This window comes from Agelaius tricolor, unplaced genomic scaffold, assembly GCF_023055355.1.
Source record: "Agelaius tricolor isolate 1412-34295 unplaced genomic scaffold, bAgeTri1.0.p SCAF_26, whole genome shotgun sequence".
NCBI classification, from domain to species: domain Eukaryota; kingdom Metazoa; phylum Chordata; class Aves; order Passeriformes; family Icteridae; genus Agelaius; species Agelaius tricolor.
This window is the reverse complement of record NW_027269286.1, coordinates 6471246-6492256: the sequence shown is the minus strand read 5'-3', so window position 1 is coordinate 6492256 and position 21011 is coordinate 6471246. Positions and strand designations below refer to the sequence as shown.

Sequence of the window (21011 nt, the reverse complement as noted above, 5' to 3'; positions counted from 1 at the left end):
ATCTAACTTTGAAGTCAGCCCTGCTCTGAGTAGGGCTTTGGATCTCCAGACTACATTAAATCATTCTGTGACTCTTTGACTTCAGACAGATGAAATACTGATATTTGCACTTGATTTAGTCAACCAAGACCTCCTTTATAGTCAGGAGAGAAAAGCTGAGTGTGATTCATTTTCATACTATGTTATCTAGGTCTGACAGGTTGCAACACTGACTACAAAAGGTTTATTTACCTAGTTCAGGTTTGTGTACCTACATGGCATCTAGATAAGACCAGATTTTATTTTCTGTGGAGATGTTTGGGCAGTGGGGATCCGGAACTCACAGGCTGCTTGACCTCCGAGGAACTTGATGGGATGTGGGAGCCATGGAAGGTTTCAGCAGATGCTCGGTGAAACCCATATTCTCACTTATATATTCCGAATATTTTTATTTCTATATCATGATAGATCTTGAAGGTCTCTGCAATAGTCCTTTTATTGAAGAATTCAACTAAAATAAATGTTTTAATAATTTGTGTGCTCTGGTGCATCCTTTGAGGAATTTGCAGTTTTGTTCCAGTCTTATTCAAACAAAAGAAGTTTTTGAACAGAGTTCTAATAAAATTTTACTTTATTTGGAAACTTGCAGGGCCCAAATAGGGGTTGAATGCTGAAAACAGGTTTTTGAAGCTCTTTTATTCATATTGAATAAGAATATAGCTACACTAGTCCTGTTGCAGTGCTGCAAGAAAGGGAAACTGAGAATAAAAAATATTTGCATCATAGTCAATTTGTGAACCTGACTGATAAAGTAATAGTTAGTGTATCAGGATCATCCTGCATTGTGCTGGTTGAAAAAACATTTAGAGATATATTTAAGTGCCGTGGAAGAAGAAGAACATGGCATAACAAATCCCATGCTAAACCTGTGACCTACATCTGGAAGCTCTGGAAGCTCATCTAGAGGGGCTTTCTTACCAATGTGGTTGAGAAAAGAAAAGCAATTTTCTCACCAAGGGACACTGTGCCAAGAGGAGTGAGAGTCCTTTTGCTGCCTTTCCTCCAAACTCTGTTCTTACTCTGACAAATGGGGACTTGGCATTTGCCAAAACAAGGACAGTAACAGGCATTTTTTGTCAGCACATGGGAGCAAAGCCATTAAGTTTGGTTTTTTTCCTAGGAGGAATGTCTCCCAAAACTGTACACAGAGTTTTAATTAAGATGTGATGTTTACTACTATCTTTCGAGCCAGAACAGATGTTGCACTCCAGCAAAAGGCTCTTCCAAGATGACTGGAGAATTCAGTGACATATGGAAATTAATGGGAATTTTGTGGTCAAATTTATCTCAGCATCACTTTCCACAAGGAGGTCTTGATTCCTGAGTGCAGTCTTTGGGGCTCTTTCACCACATAAGTGCAATGATATTACCAAGAGCAATAAAGCAATGACAAAACCACTTTCAAGGTGCTTAGAAACATTAGTGTCTGTAAATAACAACTGGGTAGTGAAAAAACTTATTTATGCCAATAAGTGAACCCTCTTTCTCCTAGATGAAGAGACATCAACTTGCCCAAAGCGTGGGAACAATCTGGTGGGAGCAATGGGAATAGTCTTGACTAGTATTTGAGTGTGGGTGGATGCCAAGCCATGCACTTCCCACTGGTGGATGGGATGAGAGTTCCATGAGAGGTCAAGGCACCAAGCTGTGCTGGGCTCTGTAACGTTTTCGCCCTAGATGGTGAGCCTGCACCAAAAACAGGCTCAGCCTGGCAGCCTCTGTGTTGGTAGGACCAGTGCCAGCTGTGATCTAAAAGCTGGGGATTGCTTCTGCCCAGTGCTGAGTCCCAGCTCCCCCATCCTAGCTGCCAGTAGGACTCCCTGGTGTGCATTTGCCCTGGATATGTGGGTTGGGATGTTCCAGAGCACAGGAAGTACCGGCACATATGCACAACATACAGTGCACCCATATCTTGGGAAGCCTGCTAAAATCAGGGAGAATTTGGCCTCTCCTCTCTACTGACTCCACACTGAAGAAGAAAACATTTTGTGGTACTAATAAGAACACAGCTAAGTTACTTGGTCCTGAAGCAGACAAATGTCAAATGTGTACAACTAAAGGAGCATTTGCTTTGAAGGCAGATCAGCTGCAAAAAAATGAATAGGCTTTGCTTTTCAGATCCTCCTACGAGTCCCCAGAATACTTGGTGTGGTTTGCAGTTATGCCATCCTATTTCTGACCCTGTTTTCCTCTCTTTTGTACTGAAAAAAAAAATTCCTCTTCATCAGGAGAAACAAGAGTCTTCATATGCTTCATGTGGGTAAAATCAAAACAGCAGGTATGACTGTTTTAGAGATACGTGCATCTCTGTCACACGATAAAGAGGGGTTTTGTAAATAGCCTGGTGTTCCTGTATTGACATTTCCTCTGCAGGCAGCGCTCCAGCTTTGTGCGGGCGCCTGGCACTTGCACACAGCTCTGCTCTGTTATGGAAAGCCAGGCATGCGTGAACTGATCACTGGAGACAGGCAAGGAAAAGGGGGACCTCAGCGAAGATGAGTCAGTTGGGGACAGGGAACACTGCATCTTTTGTGGAGTGGCGTTAAGAGGGAGAGGGAGGCGACAGTGATGCTTGCACGGCATCCCCATGGCCCCCCCTCGCTCCCCAAACCAGTGTCAGGAAAAAGCAGAAAAAGGCAGAAAAAGGCAGACCTGCTGGAGCACGACAAAACTGTGCAGCAGGAAAATGAAAGCCTTGGGGGGAAATATCACTCCCATGTATTCGTGGAATACAAGTCCCGGAGAGGAAGAGTGGGGGAAATCACGCCATTGCTGCTATGGAAACCAAATCCTCCCCATCACAGGGAGGAGATGTGCCAAAGTCCTGGGCAGCCTGGCTGCTGCTCACATCATAAGCCAGACCCCCCCATTTCCTACTTCTTTGCTCTCTCCTAAGACCTTAACAGTTTTGAGGCTTTGTGGACAGAAATGAAGGGTTATGGAGCTGCAGTGGTGTTCAACCAACCATCCTGGCAAAATATATTCAGCTCTTTCTCTGAGAAATGCCAGAGGCTTTCTAGTTACTATTTGCCACTATAGGAATGTGCTAGGGTTTTTGCTCCCGCCCTTGAATCAGATTGAAGGGAGGATAAAAAAAAGGTTTAGAGGCATCACCTGTGATTCATGTCTGTCTCCATGGCTTTTTCCACTCCTGAGACTGGATGTGAGATACTGGCTGGAGAATTAATCTTGGAGTGGGCTCCTGGGTGCCAGTAATCTAGCAGAGGAAAACATGCTTCCTACCCGCGTTATTTCTGCTGCATCCATGTCTGGGGAAATGAGAGCAGGGTTTTACCAGTGAAGGCAAGGGGGAATGAGGACCAAGGAAAAGAAAGCAAAAGAAAAATTGTGGTAAGGATTGAGCAGGCCTCTATTTATCTTTTCTTGGTCTGTGCCTGTGCCAGGCTGCAGGGTATGCAGAGTGATTGCTCTCTAAGCCCTGGATATAGAAATAACTTGCCATTTTACTTTTTTTTAAACAGCAGCTGTGCTCATTACAATGTGTGCTCCTAGTAGTTTTGTATTCATCAGTTTTCCTTTACCAGAGCCTGTGGTACATTTCTCAGTGGGTTCCTGCAAATAGGAAAAGCTGGTAGTCAAATATATACTGCATTATCCTTACACAAGTCCTTTATTTCAGAGAAATCTCTTAAACAGGCTAGTCTGCTAATACAAGTGAAGTAGAACCCATGGCATAAAATGATCATAGTTGAGACCCCTGTTTGGAGGGAATCCTGGTACCTGCTGGGATGACAACAAATGTGTGTGCTGAATTTCACAGGAGATAGAAGAACATTTCCTATAATAGGAGTCCAAAAGTCAGGAACTATGCCAGTGGCATAGGAAGTTACTGGAAACTGGGAAGACACATCAGGGAGGTATGTCTACCTTATTCTTTTATTATTCCCTTTGTATCCATAACTAACTGCTGCTGGAAAGCCTGAGTGCAGATATTCTGGTAGTCTGACACAGTTCCCTCTGTGAGGAGTAGTCCCATTGAGCCAAATAGCACCAGTTATTAGCATATTATTCTGAATTACCAGCAAGTATCTACAGGATTTTTACTTTATTGAGGCTTACGGGATTTCTGCATTGTTGTAACTCTTTGGATATCAGTGAAGATAAGCCATGCTCATTGTGAATGCCAGCATCAACCCTGTCTCTGCTTGCTGCTACTGAAAGTTTCTAGGGGCACACCAGCCAGCCTGCAGTACATGCTGTAAGGCTGCAGCATATTTTAACCATGACTAAAGGAAAATAAAAAATAAAAAGAAAAATAGGAAAAAGGCATCTGAAAACAGAGAGACCTGGCTGAGTCCCAAGAGGAGGAGGAATTTCACCGGTCTAATGATCAGCATCTTCTTCAAAGACAGGAGCAAGAAGAATGTTAAGTATTTGTCCTATCTGCATTGTTCTGTGACAGGAGATTCACTGTCTGTTAAGAGCCCATTTTGGATACAGTAGAACTCCTGCAGGCCTCACTTCAATGATTTTCAGTGAAAGGTCAGAAGGAGGGAGGCACTGGTGCAGCTAATTCAGCAATTGTGCAGTACCAGCTCTTAGATTCTTGGGGTTTTATTCTGTATTAGAAATAAGATGCAGTTGTTTACTAGGGGATTGCTGAATGGCCTGTGTTCCCATGATACCTAGAGGAGACTGGCAATTATTCTCCCTGGGTTCTCCCTGGAGCTATTTTCTTTGCTGGCGGGGAGGAAATTGTTCATGTTTCATTTGCACTACCGCTGTTCCAGCTGCCAGAGCAGGAATGTTTGCCTGCCAGCCTGCATTGGTGGCAGCGGCTCCTCCTCAGACCTGCCATCTGTTAGCGTTATTCCCAATGTCATCTGCATGATGGCAGCTCCTGGATGGGTGTCCGTCTGTGCTAGGCACTGTTTCACTGTGTCAGGAACAGCAGAGGGGCAAAACAGAGGCAGGTAAGGGACACAAGGGGCTGGAGAAGGGCTATCTGTCCCAATCCTCTTGGCAGGCTGGGAACAGGGCCTTGAACTTCATTTTCCTGTTTCTGGCTCCTCTTGGTCTCTTACTGAAATGCCTCCTCAAGAATCCACTGTAAATAGCAGCTGCAGCACAACACAAGGGTCTGCAAGTCCCTGACTTAGAAAACATATAAACATCCTCATCCTGAATCCTTGTGTGATCAGGACAGATTAAAAAACAAAACAAAACAAAACAAAACAAAAAAAACCAAAAACGACAAAACAAAAACCAAAAGAACCTGAAACAAAGAAAGAAAACCACAAAAAGACCCAAAAAAAAAAAAAAAAAAAAAAGGAGGAATTTTCCCTTAATCTCACTTGGTTCTTAGTCAACCTGTATTCTCTGTAACATGGGGTCTTCACTGCTCAGGAGAATATTTTTTTGTTGACTCCTTGGTTCCTGCAACAAACCCTTTTAGGCTGAGCTTAAGCCCCATCACGCTGAGCCCCTGTTCTAAGGAACGCAGCCCACTCCCGGCCGGCCAGCTCTTGGCAGCTTGGGCGACTGAGGCCAGAAGCATCCTTGGAGCCCGGCCGCGCTGGAACTCCCGGCCGGGCTGACACCTGTCATTGCCCCCGAGCCTTCCTTTCCCGTTCCCTTTGTGCGGAGCCGGCAGGCTGCGGGCCGGCGGCAGCCCCGAGGAGCCTGCAGTGCCCGCAGCCCTGCAGTGCCGGCGGCAGCCCCGAGGAGCCTGCAGTGCCCGCAGCCCTGCAGTGCCGGCGGCAGCCCCGAGGAGCCTGCAGTGCCCGCAGCCCTGCAGTGCCGGCGCCGCACCGCGCAGCGGCACCGTCCGCCCGGACACGCGGGGCGCGACCGCCCGGGCAATCCGGAGCGCGTCCGCCCGGGATCCGCACCGCGACCTGCCGGGAACAGCCGCAGGACTGCTCTCAAAGGGAGGAAGGTGCCCCCCCCTGCCTCGGCCGGGCACATACGCTGCCAAAAAAGAGCATTTCTCCGAAATCTCAGCCCCCAAATCTCGGGGTTACCCGCACAAGTCTATCAAACAGCAGTGCTTGCATCACGGGTTTCTGTGAAGGGTGAGTTGGTAACTCAAAACGCTATTAAACCATCCAGGGTTGCATCCAAACACAGCAAGGAGTTTTTAATCATTTACAGCATTTGGATTGGTAGGAAGGATTTGTTTGGTTTGGTTTTCCCCTGCTGTCTTGCTTTTGGTTTTGAGATTACATTTGTGCTTCCAGATGCTCAAATGATGCAATATTAAAAAGTTCGAACAATGTTTTTCTTTTTTTTCCTTTTTTTTTTAATGAAACTCAGCACGAAAATTTTTCAACTTTAAATGGATCCAATGTTTGTGTTTGCCATGCTATGAACAATGTTTCTAGCAAGTTGCGTTATACAGGTCAATTTCTAAATCATGTCTATTTTCACTTTCTGAAAATAATGGAATTTTTTTAACCTGGAAATCTGGATATTTAATGATTAGCTGTTATTTTTAAGCCATTTTAATAAGTCTTAAGGAGGATATAAAAATAAACAGGCAAAAAAGGAAACATTTCAAATCCTGTCAAACAGAAATCAGTTCTGCACTTTCCATTAATTCAGTTCCTTCAGGTTTTGACCGCACATCATCCCAGTAGTTCTCCCAGTCCTTATTTGAGCACTGCTGTGGCTGATGTGGGGCTCTGTAGGAAGCTCTGCCACGAGTCCCAGCCTCCACATCATGCAGACCAGGCACACATGCAGGATGCTACATCTCCTTTCTGGAGGAGACTGAGATGACAAGGATGACTTCAGGGGTGCTCTACCATCTCACCCTGGTCATGATATATGAGTCCTACTTCAGGAACTGGGAATGTTCTACAATTACCAATTTCTGTGTGGCCAGTCTGTCTGCTTTGCTCGGCAGGGCCACTTCCCTCGTTCACATTTCCCAGCCCAGAACTGAAATTTCTGTCTTTACTTATCTGTGTGTTTTGGAGTAGTCATTTGGACATGACTTTTTCCCATTTTGGAGATGAGGTTTGCTCCTGCAGCCTGATGTGTTTGCTTACCTCTAGTGCATTTGGAAACAAAGGACTCTAAGAGCTTCAAGCAAGATAGAGGGTTTGCCAGCATTTTGGTAATGAAACTGGTTTAGTTTACATACATTTAGAGAAGATGCTTCTGTAGTTGACAACCTGTGGAATGTTTAGATTTTGTTTGTCAGATGACTTAATATATCTTGCACACACACACACATACACAGAACCAGTAATCAAGGGCCTAAAGTCAGACACCATTGACACCATGCCCGGAGGAGGGACTCAGCATCTGGGGAGACCCTCAAGTCCAGTTTCTCAAAGTTACATAGGGTACCTAAATCCCTACTGAAGTCAGTGTCCCTGTGTTATGAGTGTGGACCGTGCATGAAGTGCAATTGCAATATTTTTATTGTCTTTGCTCTCTGTTTCAGCAAGTTCAAGGTAGACCAGGCCAGGCAGGCCCCAGAAGTAAAGAGCTGAAAGAACACCCCATGGACATGTATGGGAGTCCATGTCTCCGCATCCCTGCTGTATAATAATGTCCGTTGTTTCCTCTGTCTTTTGTGTTTTAAGAAAAAACCCAAACAAACCCACACAAATAGAATGTGGCCTGCTTTCCCTCTCTTCTCAAGATCAGAGTCAAATTCTTGTAGTTCTGCCCCTCTTCTCTCAAAGGCCCTTCTCCCAAGACTCATAGCACAACAAACAATAAAAAAATACAGGCAGCAAATTGTTCTTTTGCCAGTGCCATCATTTCACTGGCTTTGAATCCAGAAGAGCTACTCCCTGCCAAGCCTAAATGAGCTGTGTCAGCTTGGGTTTGGATGCTTGCCTTGGTCCCAGGCATTTTCTTCCATAGTAAACAAAGCACAGGTAAACAAAGCAGCTGCTGAGGGGAGCTGCTGAGGGCCCTGCAAAATGTCCCATCACCTCTTTATCCAGGTTGTAGAGCCAGGTGGCCCATGGCAGCCAAGGCCAAGGCTGAGGTGATGAGGGCTGTGTTTGCACCTGGAAGAAAGGCAGCCTCTCCTCCCATGGCCTTTCATGCCCCATGGAGCACAAAGGAGCAGCCATCCCTTACCTCCCCTTTCTGTGGCAGAAACAGACCCAGCTGCAGTCCACTGTCAGAAAAGCCAAATGCAGCCTTGTCTAACTTTTGACCAGCCTTGAACTTGACGTCTGAGTGGGGACATCCCCCTGTGATGCATCACACTGTCTCTGAAACAGCACTGTGCCTATCAACAACACTCATCTGCTGTGAATTGCTGGGTGGAGAATGAAGGCAGGGAAAGAAAAGTCAAAAAGATCTGCTGAGTAGCATAGATGCGACCCCACAACACTTCTTTTGGGGGAGCAGCTGCCTTTTTCCCTGAGTAGTCTGAGCCATATAAACACAAGGACCAACACTGTTGCATGCTGTGGTGCAGGCATGACAACAGCAACTGGCTGCAAAAGTTTTACTTTACTTGGATCCCAGTGCAAGAGCTGGGGAGGGACAGCCAGCTGTGCTCACCTCAAGGCTCCCTGCCCTCTTCACGGTCCAGCTCTCTGCAGGGAAACTGAGGACTCACCTCCCAAAACCAAGCAGCTTTCTGGGAATTATGTTCGTCCCTTCTGACCTTGTAGTCAGCATTTTAAGAGCTTCTTTCCTGATAAAAATAGAGGGCAAGGGAATGACCTAGCTGTCTGTCCAAAATTACTTGGGAGAGTAAAAGCCCTTTGTGTGTACTGTGTTTTTTCAGGATATCTTTGCATTTGTGTTTCTATGATCACTGGAGGGGCCACTTGAGGCTGTATTAGGGACTATGCCAGCACTTCATGAAAAAGTTGGATGTGTCCTGAGGACCCCCCCAGGAGGTAATGACAAGTGATGCAAATTGATGAGAGCCTAGACAGCATATCTAATAAAGCACACTGAAATGATCATCTGCTTTTTTGGCAGGGGTGTTATGTAAATAAAGTAAAACTTGGTTATTTCTGATTTCTGTGCAGTCATTCTTTCTTTCAGATATCACAGCTGAGAAGGCAATTTGAGAGGGGAGGAAGAGCTCATTTCTATCACTGTGGCTGAAACCCAGTTGTAATAGCAGAAATGGCTTTTCTGTCCTAAATTTTCAGGTTAGGACTTGCTATCTTCTCAAAATACAAATGCAAGTCATTGTGCTCACCTTCAATTGCAAAATCGTGATAATTTTGGCTGAAAGTGACCTCACCAGGTCATCTAGTCCTGCCTGTTTCTCAAAGCAGCACCAAGCTACACCGGCTTGCTCAGAGCTGTGTCCAGTCAAGTTCTGAGTATCTCCAAATGTGATACCTTTGGAGACAGCTCCTCTGGGGCTCTATGCCAATATTCTACCACCTGCAGAATCATCTTTTTTTCCTGATGCATAATCAGAACTAGCATGCTGCAGCATGTCTTCTTCCTAGTATTGTTCAGCTTTGAGAAGGAAGTCTTCTCTATACCTTTCTCTTCAAGTAGTTGTAGTCAACTGTAGCAGTAATTTCCCCTCAACAAATCTCAGCCTTTATTCATATGCTGAGTGCTCCAGCCCCCTGACCACCTTGGTTGCCCTCCTCTGGGCTCCCCCTTGTATATCCCAAATTGGAGATATTACTGTAGGTATAGTTTCACCAGTGTGTGAGCAAAGGATAGTGCAGCTGACCGGCTGGCTATGCTTTTGTTGACAGATCCCAGTATGTGGCCATCCCTCTTTGTAGAAATGGCACACTGTTGGCTCATATTAAACCTGCTCTCCACTGTATCACTCCAATCCTTCCCTGCAAAGTTGCTTTCTATCCAGCTGACAACCCAGCCCATAGTGGGACATGGAATGACTATGTTCCAGATGCAGCACTTCGCCTTTTTTGAAGTTCATGGTTCTTGTCAGCTCGTATCTCCAGCCTGCTGTTTTCTTTCCAAACAGTATTTCCAAAAATATTTCAATAGCTTATCAACTATTCTCTCTAATTTGGTATCATCCATGAATTTGCTGAGTGAGTTCTGTCCCATCATTTAAGTCATGGATGAAGACATTGAACAGATGGGCACCATTGCTCCATGACCTGGATGCAGCCCATATTTCCTGCTGCTCATAACAGGCCTTTGAACCCAAAAGTCCAGCCAAATTTTACTTCAAATTACTGTCACTTATGCAGTCAATGCCTGAACAACTAGCTGAAACTAACTTTTGGAGACTGAGTCCAAGATCTTTCAAAATCAACATCATCTCTTCTCCCATTGTCCCCTGAGCTGATCATCTGATCATAGAGGAAAACCAGGTAAGTGAGACATGATCTGTCCTCAGAAAATCCATGCTGGCTGATTCAGATCACCCTATTGTCCTTTGTGTGCCTGGAAATGTTCTCTATGGCCTTTACAGGGACCTTATCTTACAGGCAGAAGGTCTCTCCTCTCAAGGTCTTGCCTCCTCAAGAAGGCATCTCCTTCTTGGTTTTCTTCAAGAACACATTTGTGACTTTGGCCTTTTTCAGTCATTGGGAATCTTGACTGATAACTGCGGCCTCTAAAAGATGACAGGGATTGCACTTGCAGTGACACCACCTCTCTGAGCCCCATATTATTAATCACATCTTGTCCTATGGACTTATGCATGTCTGATTGATTTAGGTGATCACCTTTGTCAAAGGTTCTGCTGTCCCAACTTTGCCACATTCATTAATGCCATAAAATAAAACCAGAAACTGCTGCCTATCCACTCCAAACATTTTAGATATCTATCAGGAGCAAAAGTTTGATTGCAGACAGTAGTTGAGATTGTTTGAATTTTCCCTTCCCAAAACTGCTCTATGGCCCTGTCTTCATTTTTGTTAACTGATGTTCCAACTTTTTTTTTCACCCCTAGCAAAACACAGAGAAAAAATTAAATGCCTCAGAATGTTGAACCTCTGAGTAAGGAGCCTCTTTGTCAGCTCCCCACTTTCTGCTGTGACATTCAGATTCTCTGTCAAAGTGCCCACAACCATAATTGTCCTCTCACCCTGAAGATCAAATAATTCTGATGGCAGTAGGCTGGCTTCAAATTGTGATGATGACTGGAGACCAGGAGCAAATGGCTGCTAAAAACAGAGATATGCCTGGGAAAATCAATCTGTTGTGAGTTGTTAACAAACACATACACACACAAGACTACTTTGAACATTCAAAAAAATACATGTTACTTTCCTCAGAGTGCAAGTGAGGTTGAACAGTTCTTAAATTCACAGAATAGGACTCAATAACACCATATAGTCTTGGTTAAAATTATTTTATATTGTAACAAAAGCAAAACCATCCCACAGAAAGCAAACCTTGAGCCAGTTATGTGAGTGCTGCTGAGGGAGTGAGAAACCTGAACTTGATTTCCTGACAGACCATAGGGCAAGTCACTTTGTCAAGATATGTTATCTGTAAACTTTAATAGCTTTGAGAATTTGGACTTTAATTTCTTCATCTGTTAAATTATGATGTTGGTAATAGCACCTCTGTGTTGTGAGCTACTTGGATACTGTGCTACTGGTGATTGTATCAATATCATGGCATAAATTAAACAGAAATGGAATTGCTTTACTCCAGACTGCTTTACCACTGTCTAAATGCAACCCTTAAGATCAGTAGGTATTTTTGCTCATTTTTAATGCACTATTTCCTCTTTTTAGGGTGTTTTTTTCCTTCTGGTAAATATGGCCAGAAGTGTCACACCTTAGAACTGGCTTATTTAACTTTGAGGAAAACAGGACTTATCCTGCCACTTCCTATTTTTTTTTTCACTGTAAGAACTACTCTGAGACTATATCCATGTAGGATAATACAGCATTTTCACACATGCCAGTGAAATATTATATTGTTTTATATCGCAGCTCAATGTCCTGGCTATACTTTACTATCAGGAGCATAATTCTTTGCTTTGAAAATGAATTTCCAAAATTATATAGCTACAGTACTGTTGGCCATAGCCGGCTATTAGCCATGGCCATTGCTTGGCTTTTGAGCAGGATGGGAAGTGTGCCAGGGAAGTTATTATTCCAAGTACAAACCTTTACTCTGTAGAAGAAAAATTTCTATTGTAGAAGTGCATCTATTATTTCTACCATGCTATAATCACATAAAGCAAAAGGGATTGTGTGGGATAGATAGAGTAGGAGACCAGCAGTCAGAACTTCTGGCTTCTTTCCGTGGGTATTGCATTCCTCTCTTCAGCTCCAGCATGGGAAATGACTGTTTGCTTGTCTCCTTGGAGGGATAGTTTTTGATTAGCTGTGGGTGATGTTCTTGCTGATCTGTGGAATCAGTGCTTGACAAGAGGCAGCCCTTTTTTTTTCTCGCTGTTTCAATCTTTGCAAAACTAAAGATCTGTCTTGCAGTGTGATTTGTGACCAAAAAAGTGTGAACATTGCTTGATTAGACAAGTTGAAGAATTATTCCTGTTATTACAATGTGGTTCAAAAGCCACTCCCAAACCTTAATTCACTCCTAATATGGGCTCCATGCTTCTGAGTGAAGAACACCAAGATTAATAAGGCATTCTAAAGTCTATTTTATATTCTCAGTTATTACTTCAGTGTAAACAGATTGCAGTGCTTTGCATGGGGAGGAGTGTGAGCTTCAAGAGCTGGTGAGCCATCAGAGATGATAATTGGAGTTTCTGGCTGCAGAAACACACACACACACACAAATCCCCACTGCAAACACAGTGCAGCCTGAGCTGCAGTTATGAGAACCGTTGCTCCGTGCTCATTTTCATTTCTAGCCGGTAAAATAATTCACTATGTCAATAGTACATGGGAGGCATGGATGCTAATTTACATTCCTTTGTAAAGGGTTTCAGATGATTATACTTCCCTCACAGCCAATCCTATGCTAATGAGAACTCTCTGATTCCAAAACACTGCCAGGATTAATGTTCATGGACTCTGCACCAGGGTAAATGACCTGTGGCATAGCTTTAATTAAGGAAGACAGACACATAATTAGAATAACAACAGCTTACTATCAATTTCTGCAGCAAGTCTCGGCCCCCGGGTGATACGTCATTTGTGTGCACCGCCTGCATGTGGGTGGACTACTACATGAAAGGCCCAAAAAAGAAAGCTTTGTCATTTCTAAATGGATATTACATAAGCTGCATCCTTTGTAGAATCCCTGAAGCAGCAGTTGCAGCTTATTATTGCAAGAAGAGGAACAGAAACCAGCGTTGCACAACAGAGACCTGAGGAGAAATTTGTATGAACTGATCCCAGCACTTTTGGCCTGCCTTTCTGAGCAGATATAGTAAAAGATATGGTGATGTCTCAGTCTAGCACCTGGCAGCTCTCTGGAGAGAAGACTACACCTCAAAATATCTGGTTACCTGACCCCACTCCCCTCCTTCACACAGAGTATGGCATATCTTGCAGTGACACATCCTACCCTCAGGATTTTAGGCTGAGTTTTTACTTGTCAACTGTGGTGAGCAGGAACCTGCTTAGAAAAATAAGTCACCATTATCCACTAATCATTGTGCTTTGCAGATAAAGCTTTGTATGAAGCTGATTGGCTCTCAACAGGCTGATGCTGAAAAATTTGTATGTGGACCCTTCTCTGGCAGTGACTATCTTCCTTTGTTCGTGTTTGCATGTCACCATAGTCAGATATATTTTTTGAACATTGCATGTGGACTCAAATTCTTTTACAACATCGATTCTTTAAAACTGCATTTTAGATCCCCACAAGTCCCACATCTGGTCCTAAAGCAGCTCCTCTCCTGACATGTCATGACTAAGCCTCCTCCCAGTGCCTGTCCTAGTGACCCCAGACAGCTCTGCTGTTGTTCTGACCCTCACCTGTCTCAGGATATGCCTACTTCTCTGCCTTGACAGCTTGCCCAGCTATCCCACACAGTCACAAAGCAGAAGGAATCTTCAGGGGTCATCTAATCTTATCCCACAGCACCATGCATAGTGATGGCAGATGTCTAACTTCCTTGAAGAAATTATTATCTGCAGTCGTTTTAGAAAGTCTATTGCACTGCTTCACTGTCCTTGCAATTAGAGAGCTTTTCCCTCATGTTTCAGTGAAATCTTCATAGCTGCAGGTTAATTCCTGTCCTATGTAACACAAATATTGGAGGGAAGATTAATTCCTTTGTTTGGAGCAATCTTTTCTGTGCTTGAAAAAGGTTACCCTGTCCTTTCACAGATGTTTGATCATTCTCATTGGTCTACTTGATGGCTCTAGAATTGATTAACATCTTTCCTAAAGTGGATTCTTATCTGCTTTGGTTGCTTTTGACTTCACCTTTGAGTTTCCCTGGATTTTAGAAAATTTTTTCTGCCTATGCACACAGGAACTTGTAGACCCTACAGAAATAAAAAGAAATTTTGTTATAATTATATAACAGAAACAAGGACAAAAATAATTATAGAAGCTTCTTAGCTGTATAATGACACTTCAGTGAATAAGGTGATACAGAGATAAATGAAAGTAGTCAGCCTTTTCATATGATATCCAGATGAGTTACCTCACTGTCAAGTCTTTGAACCTTAAAAAAATAACATTTCAGAGATTTAGTTGCAACATGACACAAGACTGACTGGAGTTCTAATTAGTCTGGTGGACAAGAGACTTGTTCCTACAGAACAGGAAGCTAATTATTTTTGCTTACAATAAACTCTTCAGATTTCACTCGTAATATCTGCTCTTCAGCACTGGCACAAGCACAACACACAGACAATGAATAATTATATTAACACCACAATGTTACCAGAAGCAGGGTTTTATTCTAAAGTAAGACTTCATTAGTCAACACTGTAATAAAGAGCACAGAGTCAAGTGCAGTAAATTCAATTATGAGTTGTGTAACTGTGATTGCTTCATATAGAAATTCAGGGAGCCTGTAGTTGATTTTCCTGATCCTCTATGATTTGGATAGTGTTTCTGCATGAGTAGGACAGATCTTTACTACAGAACCAGCCCAAATTCTCCATCTCTTCTTGTCTACCTAGCATGTAGAAACCGAAACTTTGCTACAATGTAGTGATGTAGGCTAACAAGTAAGATTTTCTAAACAACATATTATTGTGTATGAGCTGCCCAGTACTTACTACCTTGTGTCAGGGTGTGCCTCAGTTACTCCAAGGCACAATCAGCAATTTCTTGATCTGAGACAGTCTTGTGTGCAGTTATGGGTAAGAGAAGGCACCCAGAAGAGTACCACAGGTGACAGTGCCACCTCCTTGTTTGTACATATGTAATGGAAGTTAATAATAACTTACATGACTAGGCATGGATTACAGACAGAGCTCTGCTTTGACTTAGTTGAGTTCACCTCATTTCAGGCCACTTGGGTGGTGATAGTCTTGTTTTTTCTCTTGCAAAACGATAATTTCTCCAATGATCACCTAGAGAGGACTCCTTGAGGAGTGGCTTCCAAAGGTTTGGACCAGCAGATTGCCAGTAACCTTCAAGCTTTCCATGGATCTGTGGCCCATACACTAAGAAGATAAATAATAGGTACTATTTCAGTCTGCACTATTTGTGAGCCATCACCTCTAACCTTTTAGTACAAAAGTCTGTGGGATTTGCCTCATATACACATGCACAAATACTAGAGCATTGAGAGTAACAGAGCAAACGTTGTTTGCCACAGCCAAGCTCACCCCTGCATCAGGCTGTATCAGATGTAAGTAGCTGCTCACCTGGTTAAGCAGAAGACAAAAACATGTCCACTGTTAATATGGGGAAGAATGTAAACATGCCATTCACAGATGCTCACTTGGACAAGCACTCAAGGTTGTGTGCTTCTTCTTATACTGGAGCAAGCTGCCCTTCCCAAAATGAAGTTTGGGGTTTTCTTTACTGCAGTGTGTGTAGCTGCACCTCTCATCTCTTTGGGATTCCCCAGCTTTCATTTCTTTGCCTTCCTTGCTTTAGGCCATGTGTATGACTAACCTGTCCTTCCAGCTCAGAATTGTTAAACACAACCCCTCCCTGAAACCATCAGCTGCAGTCCTCAGACCTGCCAGGTCCTGTGTGTTTTAGCATGAAGCTCCCACCTGGCTCCCTCACTACCCACCTTTGCTTCATGCGTTTCCAATGCAGAGTGGTGGTGTCTCTGCCACCCCGGGATGTGCCGCGCCGGTATCGGTATCGGTATCGCTGCTCATGGGATCCTCTGATCTGCTGGCAGCTGGACTAGGAAAGGCAGCTTGCCCAGACACTGTGCCGTGTCCCCATTGTTCCCTCTTCAAAGGAGCCCTCCTAGGGTGCATGTGATCCCCAGGAGCATTTGGAGCTCCTCATTATCCTGTGCTAGCTAGCAGGAGGACATGGGCTGTGATGCCTTCTCAGCTTTCTGAAATTCAGATCTATGACAAGCCACACTTTGGGGTGGGATTGGGTGGCAAGTTGATGGACAAGCACATTTAGGCACTTTGGTAGGCAGAGTTCACTGCCCCTGCAGTGCCTCTGGACAGTGCTAGCAATGCAGATGGGGGTTTGGGCAAGATATCCGAGTGTGAATCTCATTTATAGATACACGACTCTGCCAGCAGGCTCCTTTAGTGCTAATTTGTGGTGTGGGATAAATGATGTTCAGGGGATAATACAGAAGGTGCTGCTTGGTGAAAGAAGCTGCCTAATGAAGTAAAAAATTACCTTTACTGGGATACTTCTAGCAGATTGTATTTATTGGAGGTTCACTATGGGTCTGTGATATGCTTTACCTTGTGAGGATAAGAGAACAATTACTGCAGGTGAAAGACACTACAAGTTCAATTTGTCTCAGCCTGCAGAAGTCTTTTACAATAGATAAGGTGAACAATGGCTTAGAAGTGCCTCTTTCCTTCCATTGACTATAATTTAGGAAGCAGAATCTGTTTGGCTCACATATGTATGCCAGAAGTTAATAAGCTAAATCCCATACTAAAAGCACAATAAGCAAACCTAAATCTAGGATATGGATGTTCCCTGTGTCTCCAGCTGCTGAATGAAGTGATCCCTGTGTTCTGTATTATGAGTATAAATACAGATCCTTTTTCCAACACTGTTTTTTAAATCTGCTCTGAATTAGAGATACATATCCCTTTATTTCTCCATCTCTGGATTCCCCAGGCTGCCATGGATCACTGTACCAGTGATCTGCTCTTCTTCCTTGTCTGTGATCTGTGAAAGCAGAACGTCCCCACATGTGACAGTCATATTTCCCCAGCAAGTGACTCGCTCAGCCCCATGCCAGCCAGGCAAAATTCTTGTTTTGCTCAGTTCTTCAGGAACTTGCTGTGGACAGGCAAAAACAAAGGGAAACGCCACTAGGCTACTACTCCAATGCCACAGTGGAAAAGTTACCAAGGAAAACAGGTTCATGGCACCTATTTTGAAATACTCAAACTAAATGAAAAAGCCAAATGTCATAGAAGTCTTGGTTGTTTGTATATCTCAGGGCCAGGACAGGGTCCATCTGTTGGCCTCAGTTCTCAGGTCCCCATGGAGGCAATCCACTCATCCCAGCACAGACTGGTGTTGAATGTCAGTGGATCATGGCAGGAATGTCTCTACCTCATTTTGTCCTGGGGTGGATGACTGCCACAGGCGTTGAGAGGGGGGGAGAAAGCCCTTGAGCTTTTGCACTGCTTCTGCCACTGTCTCTTGCTCTCTGCCAGAGGAACAAAGCACTATTCTCACATATACAAAGTGAAATGACTGACCTCCACCTCAATGAGACAACTCCATATTTCCCAAAGTTTGGCAATATGCTGTTTACTCTGAATCAGAGAAGATTTTGGCCAAGCATAATTGCTTCACAGGATGCAGCAATGGCAGACAAGGAAAACAACTTATCAAAGGAGCAGGATAAGCTTTGCCAGTATAGATTGGATTGCCCTGATTTCACTGATTCACAACAGGATGAATTACCTATCACATCAGTAAGAAAATCACTTGCCCTTTCCCTGAAGAAGTAAATCTGACACTATGGTGCACGTGTCAGGATCTGTGCTGAGATGGGATGGGAGAGGAATGTTGGACTTTGATTTGTGAATCAGCATAGTGCCTTGTTTAAAACAGGCATTTTTTAGGAAACATACTGCTGTCTACATTTTCATCTACCCACAAACAGGAAAAAAAATAGAGCAAGAAAAAAGGGTATCACAAAATCCATTGGTAGGAACATGCACCAAAAAAAAAAAAAAAAAAGCAACTGGAATTGATCCTTGTACCTATTTCCTAAGTATGACTATTCTGCTATTTCCCAAAGGCATCATTTCAAACATCCAATCCAGAGAAATGTGATGGGAAGAATATCAATTTTTTTTCCTACAAAGCTGGTGAAGTCACTTGGGCAGGTGGTTCTCAGGATTAAAAGCCCCTGCAAAGTGACAGCCAGTATAAACTGATTTGAGGATGTGTACTTTTGCCCTGAAATGGGCAAAATCCTTTCTTCCTCAGAAGAAGGCTCTCTTTATCTCAGTTGAGCTGGCCGTGATATAACTGATAAGGGAGTACCAAGCTGGAGATAAACTGGATGGAGGCTTCCTTAGTTTCTGTAACTACCAGGATATGTGAACATCCTTTGCCTCGCACTTTATCATGTAAAATAGTCTAAAGGACTCTGAAAACAGATAGGAACTCTGTCAAGCCAGAATGATATTTTTTCTCTTTCCTCCTTTCTGAAATAAATCTGTCTGTACAGTAACAGGGCAACAAATGGACAGTCCCACTTTCTAAATCTGTTATTTTTATGATTTTATCTTCTCTTACAGCATTGCATGAGAAACAATTGTGCTGCTGTTCAGGATGGTAAGAGTGCTGCTGGGATTAGCTTTCAGTCTAGCTACCTCCAGATTTTCCTCTTTCCTTGAAACGGGATACAGCGTCAAAATCATCTCTGTTTGAAGAACAAAGTGCAGAATGATAAGCAATTTATGTTATGAGTACTTTTGCAATGCTTTCTCATCCCAGTTCCCAACATCCCCACATGACTCATTCCTCCTTCCTGCTGTGAGTGCTACTGGTCCTACATGTGAAATTAAACTCTGGAAAGCATTTCACAGCAAGAGGAGTTTGCTCTTTGGGTTCAAGCTCTGCCTTCTGTTAGGAAGCATGCATTAATTGTTTGAAGGCTAACTGGTTTCACTTGCTAAACCTGCTCTTATTTATAAGCAAAGCTGCTCTTGCAAAATGTGAATCATCAAAGCTCAGAGGCTGAAAGGGTAGATGAGGTTACCCTCTCCACTTCTTTGCCAGGACAAGCTCATACACAGCTGTCTGTTCTGTGTCTGGGGTAGTAAACATTTGAAGAAATAGGATATCCAGCATTTCTTTGGATACTTTTGGCTGAAGAAGCAAATGATGACTTCTGACACATTTCTCCTAATTCTTTCAGATCCTGTAACATCTGTATACACAAAACTTAATATCACCAAAGAATAAAAATGAAGCTCACAAAGAGGAGAAAACAAATGGCTCAAGCAGTAGCAGGTGCTGTGTTAGGTGTAATGAAATGACTGAAAAGGCTCTTTTTTCTGGAATCTACACTAACCTGTCATCCACTTAGCTCCCTCTCTCTCTGTTCCCTCTGCATCATTCACTGTAGTTTGTTAAAATTAAATCAGGATTTTAGTTCCTGTGGTCTGTCCATGGACTTTTTTCCTTCTCTTAAATCAAATCTAACAGAGAACTCATTTTACTTGTACTCAGATCATGTCCTCCTTAAAACAAGACTGTCCATTTTTCAGCAGCACTAACGTGGGCTTCAATTTACTTTTTTCCTGCTCTGCTTTGGATGCACTGGATTCCCTCTCTTTCAAAACAGCTGATTTAATCTCTCCCCCTTCCCTGCTTGGGGCATTAGGGAGCAACTGGAGTGACTTTATACTCCTCTTTGGTTGCATGCTTTTGCCTCTTTTTCTGATGTTGGCTAGACAGACTGAGAGTTTCCAATTTTATTTTCTAGAGATCGTAGCATGGTGACAGCTTCGACTTTTGTGTGTGTTGTTGTGATTTCTGATTTTTCTATTTTCCCCCCACTAGCTGTCCATATCAATCTTTTCCTTGTGCCAGAAATGTTCCTCTCCTCCTATGACTTTAGCTGTGATGTGTGTCATCATTTGCATATTGTTTAGGACTGTGTCACAGCTTCATTCTGGCTTGCTGTGGAACCTCAGTTATCCCCTTTTGCTTTACAACTTCATTGAGCTAAGCTCCTATGCAGAGATATAGGTTTAAATACATAGCTCTATTTGGATAAAACAAATGGTCTTAAGCATACCTTTAAATGTGCAGGTAGAGAAGCTCTGCAAAATCAAGACTATACACTGTAGTGACAATAAGTGATTTAAAACACGGGGTCACAAGCCTCATTTCTATTTTTGCTCATAGCAAAGCCCTTTCACAAGACAGGGTCACCACAAATTGGAATGTGCAATCCCTCATTCTAGCTTGAGCATAATCAGAAGGCTCAGAACAATAAAACCAACCTCAGACTTCCTGGGCAATAGAGAGGTACAAAGCAGCATTGGTGAGGCAGCACCAGGTGGAGTTTATTAAACTGTGACTTCTCACCGAGCTCTGGAGCAATCAGGTGCTCTTAGCAGGTTGACAGAGCCAGAGGGTTTTCTTTAACTGATTTTGTTCTGATTATTAAATCATAAATCTACTGACTGGGATCACAGAAAAGTGTACAGATTTTACCACATTGATTGCATCTTGGTTTGCAAGGGAAGGTCACCAATGGGTCTCACACACAGAATTGCATTGCACAGGAATATCTGTTAATAAATGTAGGCTGAGAAAATTTTAAAGCAATTTACATTAAGAACAAAACCTGCCTACAGAAACACATATATGCAGTAAATATATGCAAGCATATATACAAGTCTCATAATGCCTTGAGACAGCCAGTCTGTATACTTCTGTTTAGGAGAACTGTAACACATATTTTAAAAAGGATGATGTCTCCAATTTTGGCCATGCTGGATTCTAGAGCATCCTGCAGACATAGATGAATTAATGTTTGA

The 21011-nt window shown here is 43.2% G+C and overlaps 1 long non-coding RNA gene across 1 annotated transcript in view; it reads left to right on the top strand.

Moving 5' to 3' along the window:
• Positions 1-3678: 3678 nt before the first annotated feature.
• Positions 3679-21011, top strand: part of LOC139600330 (uncharacterized) — a 152842-nt gene continuing 135509 nt past the window's right edge. The window contains exon 1 of the long non-coding RNA XR_011682486.1: positions 3679-3917. This is a non-coding gene — a long non-coding RNA (uncharacterized lncRNA). The remainder of the gene's footprint in view (positions 3918-21011) is intronic.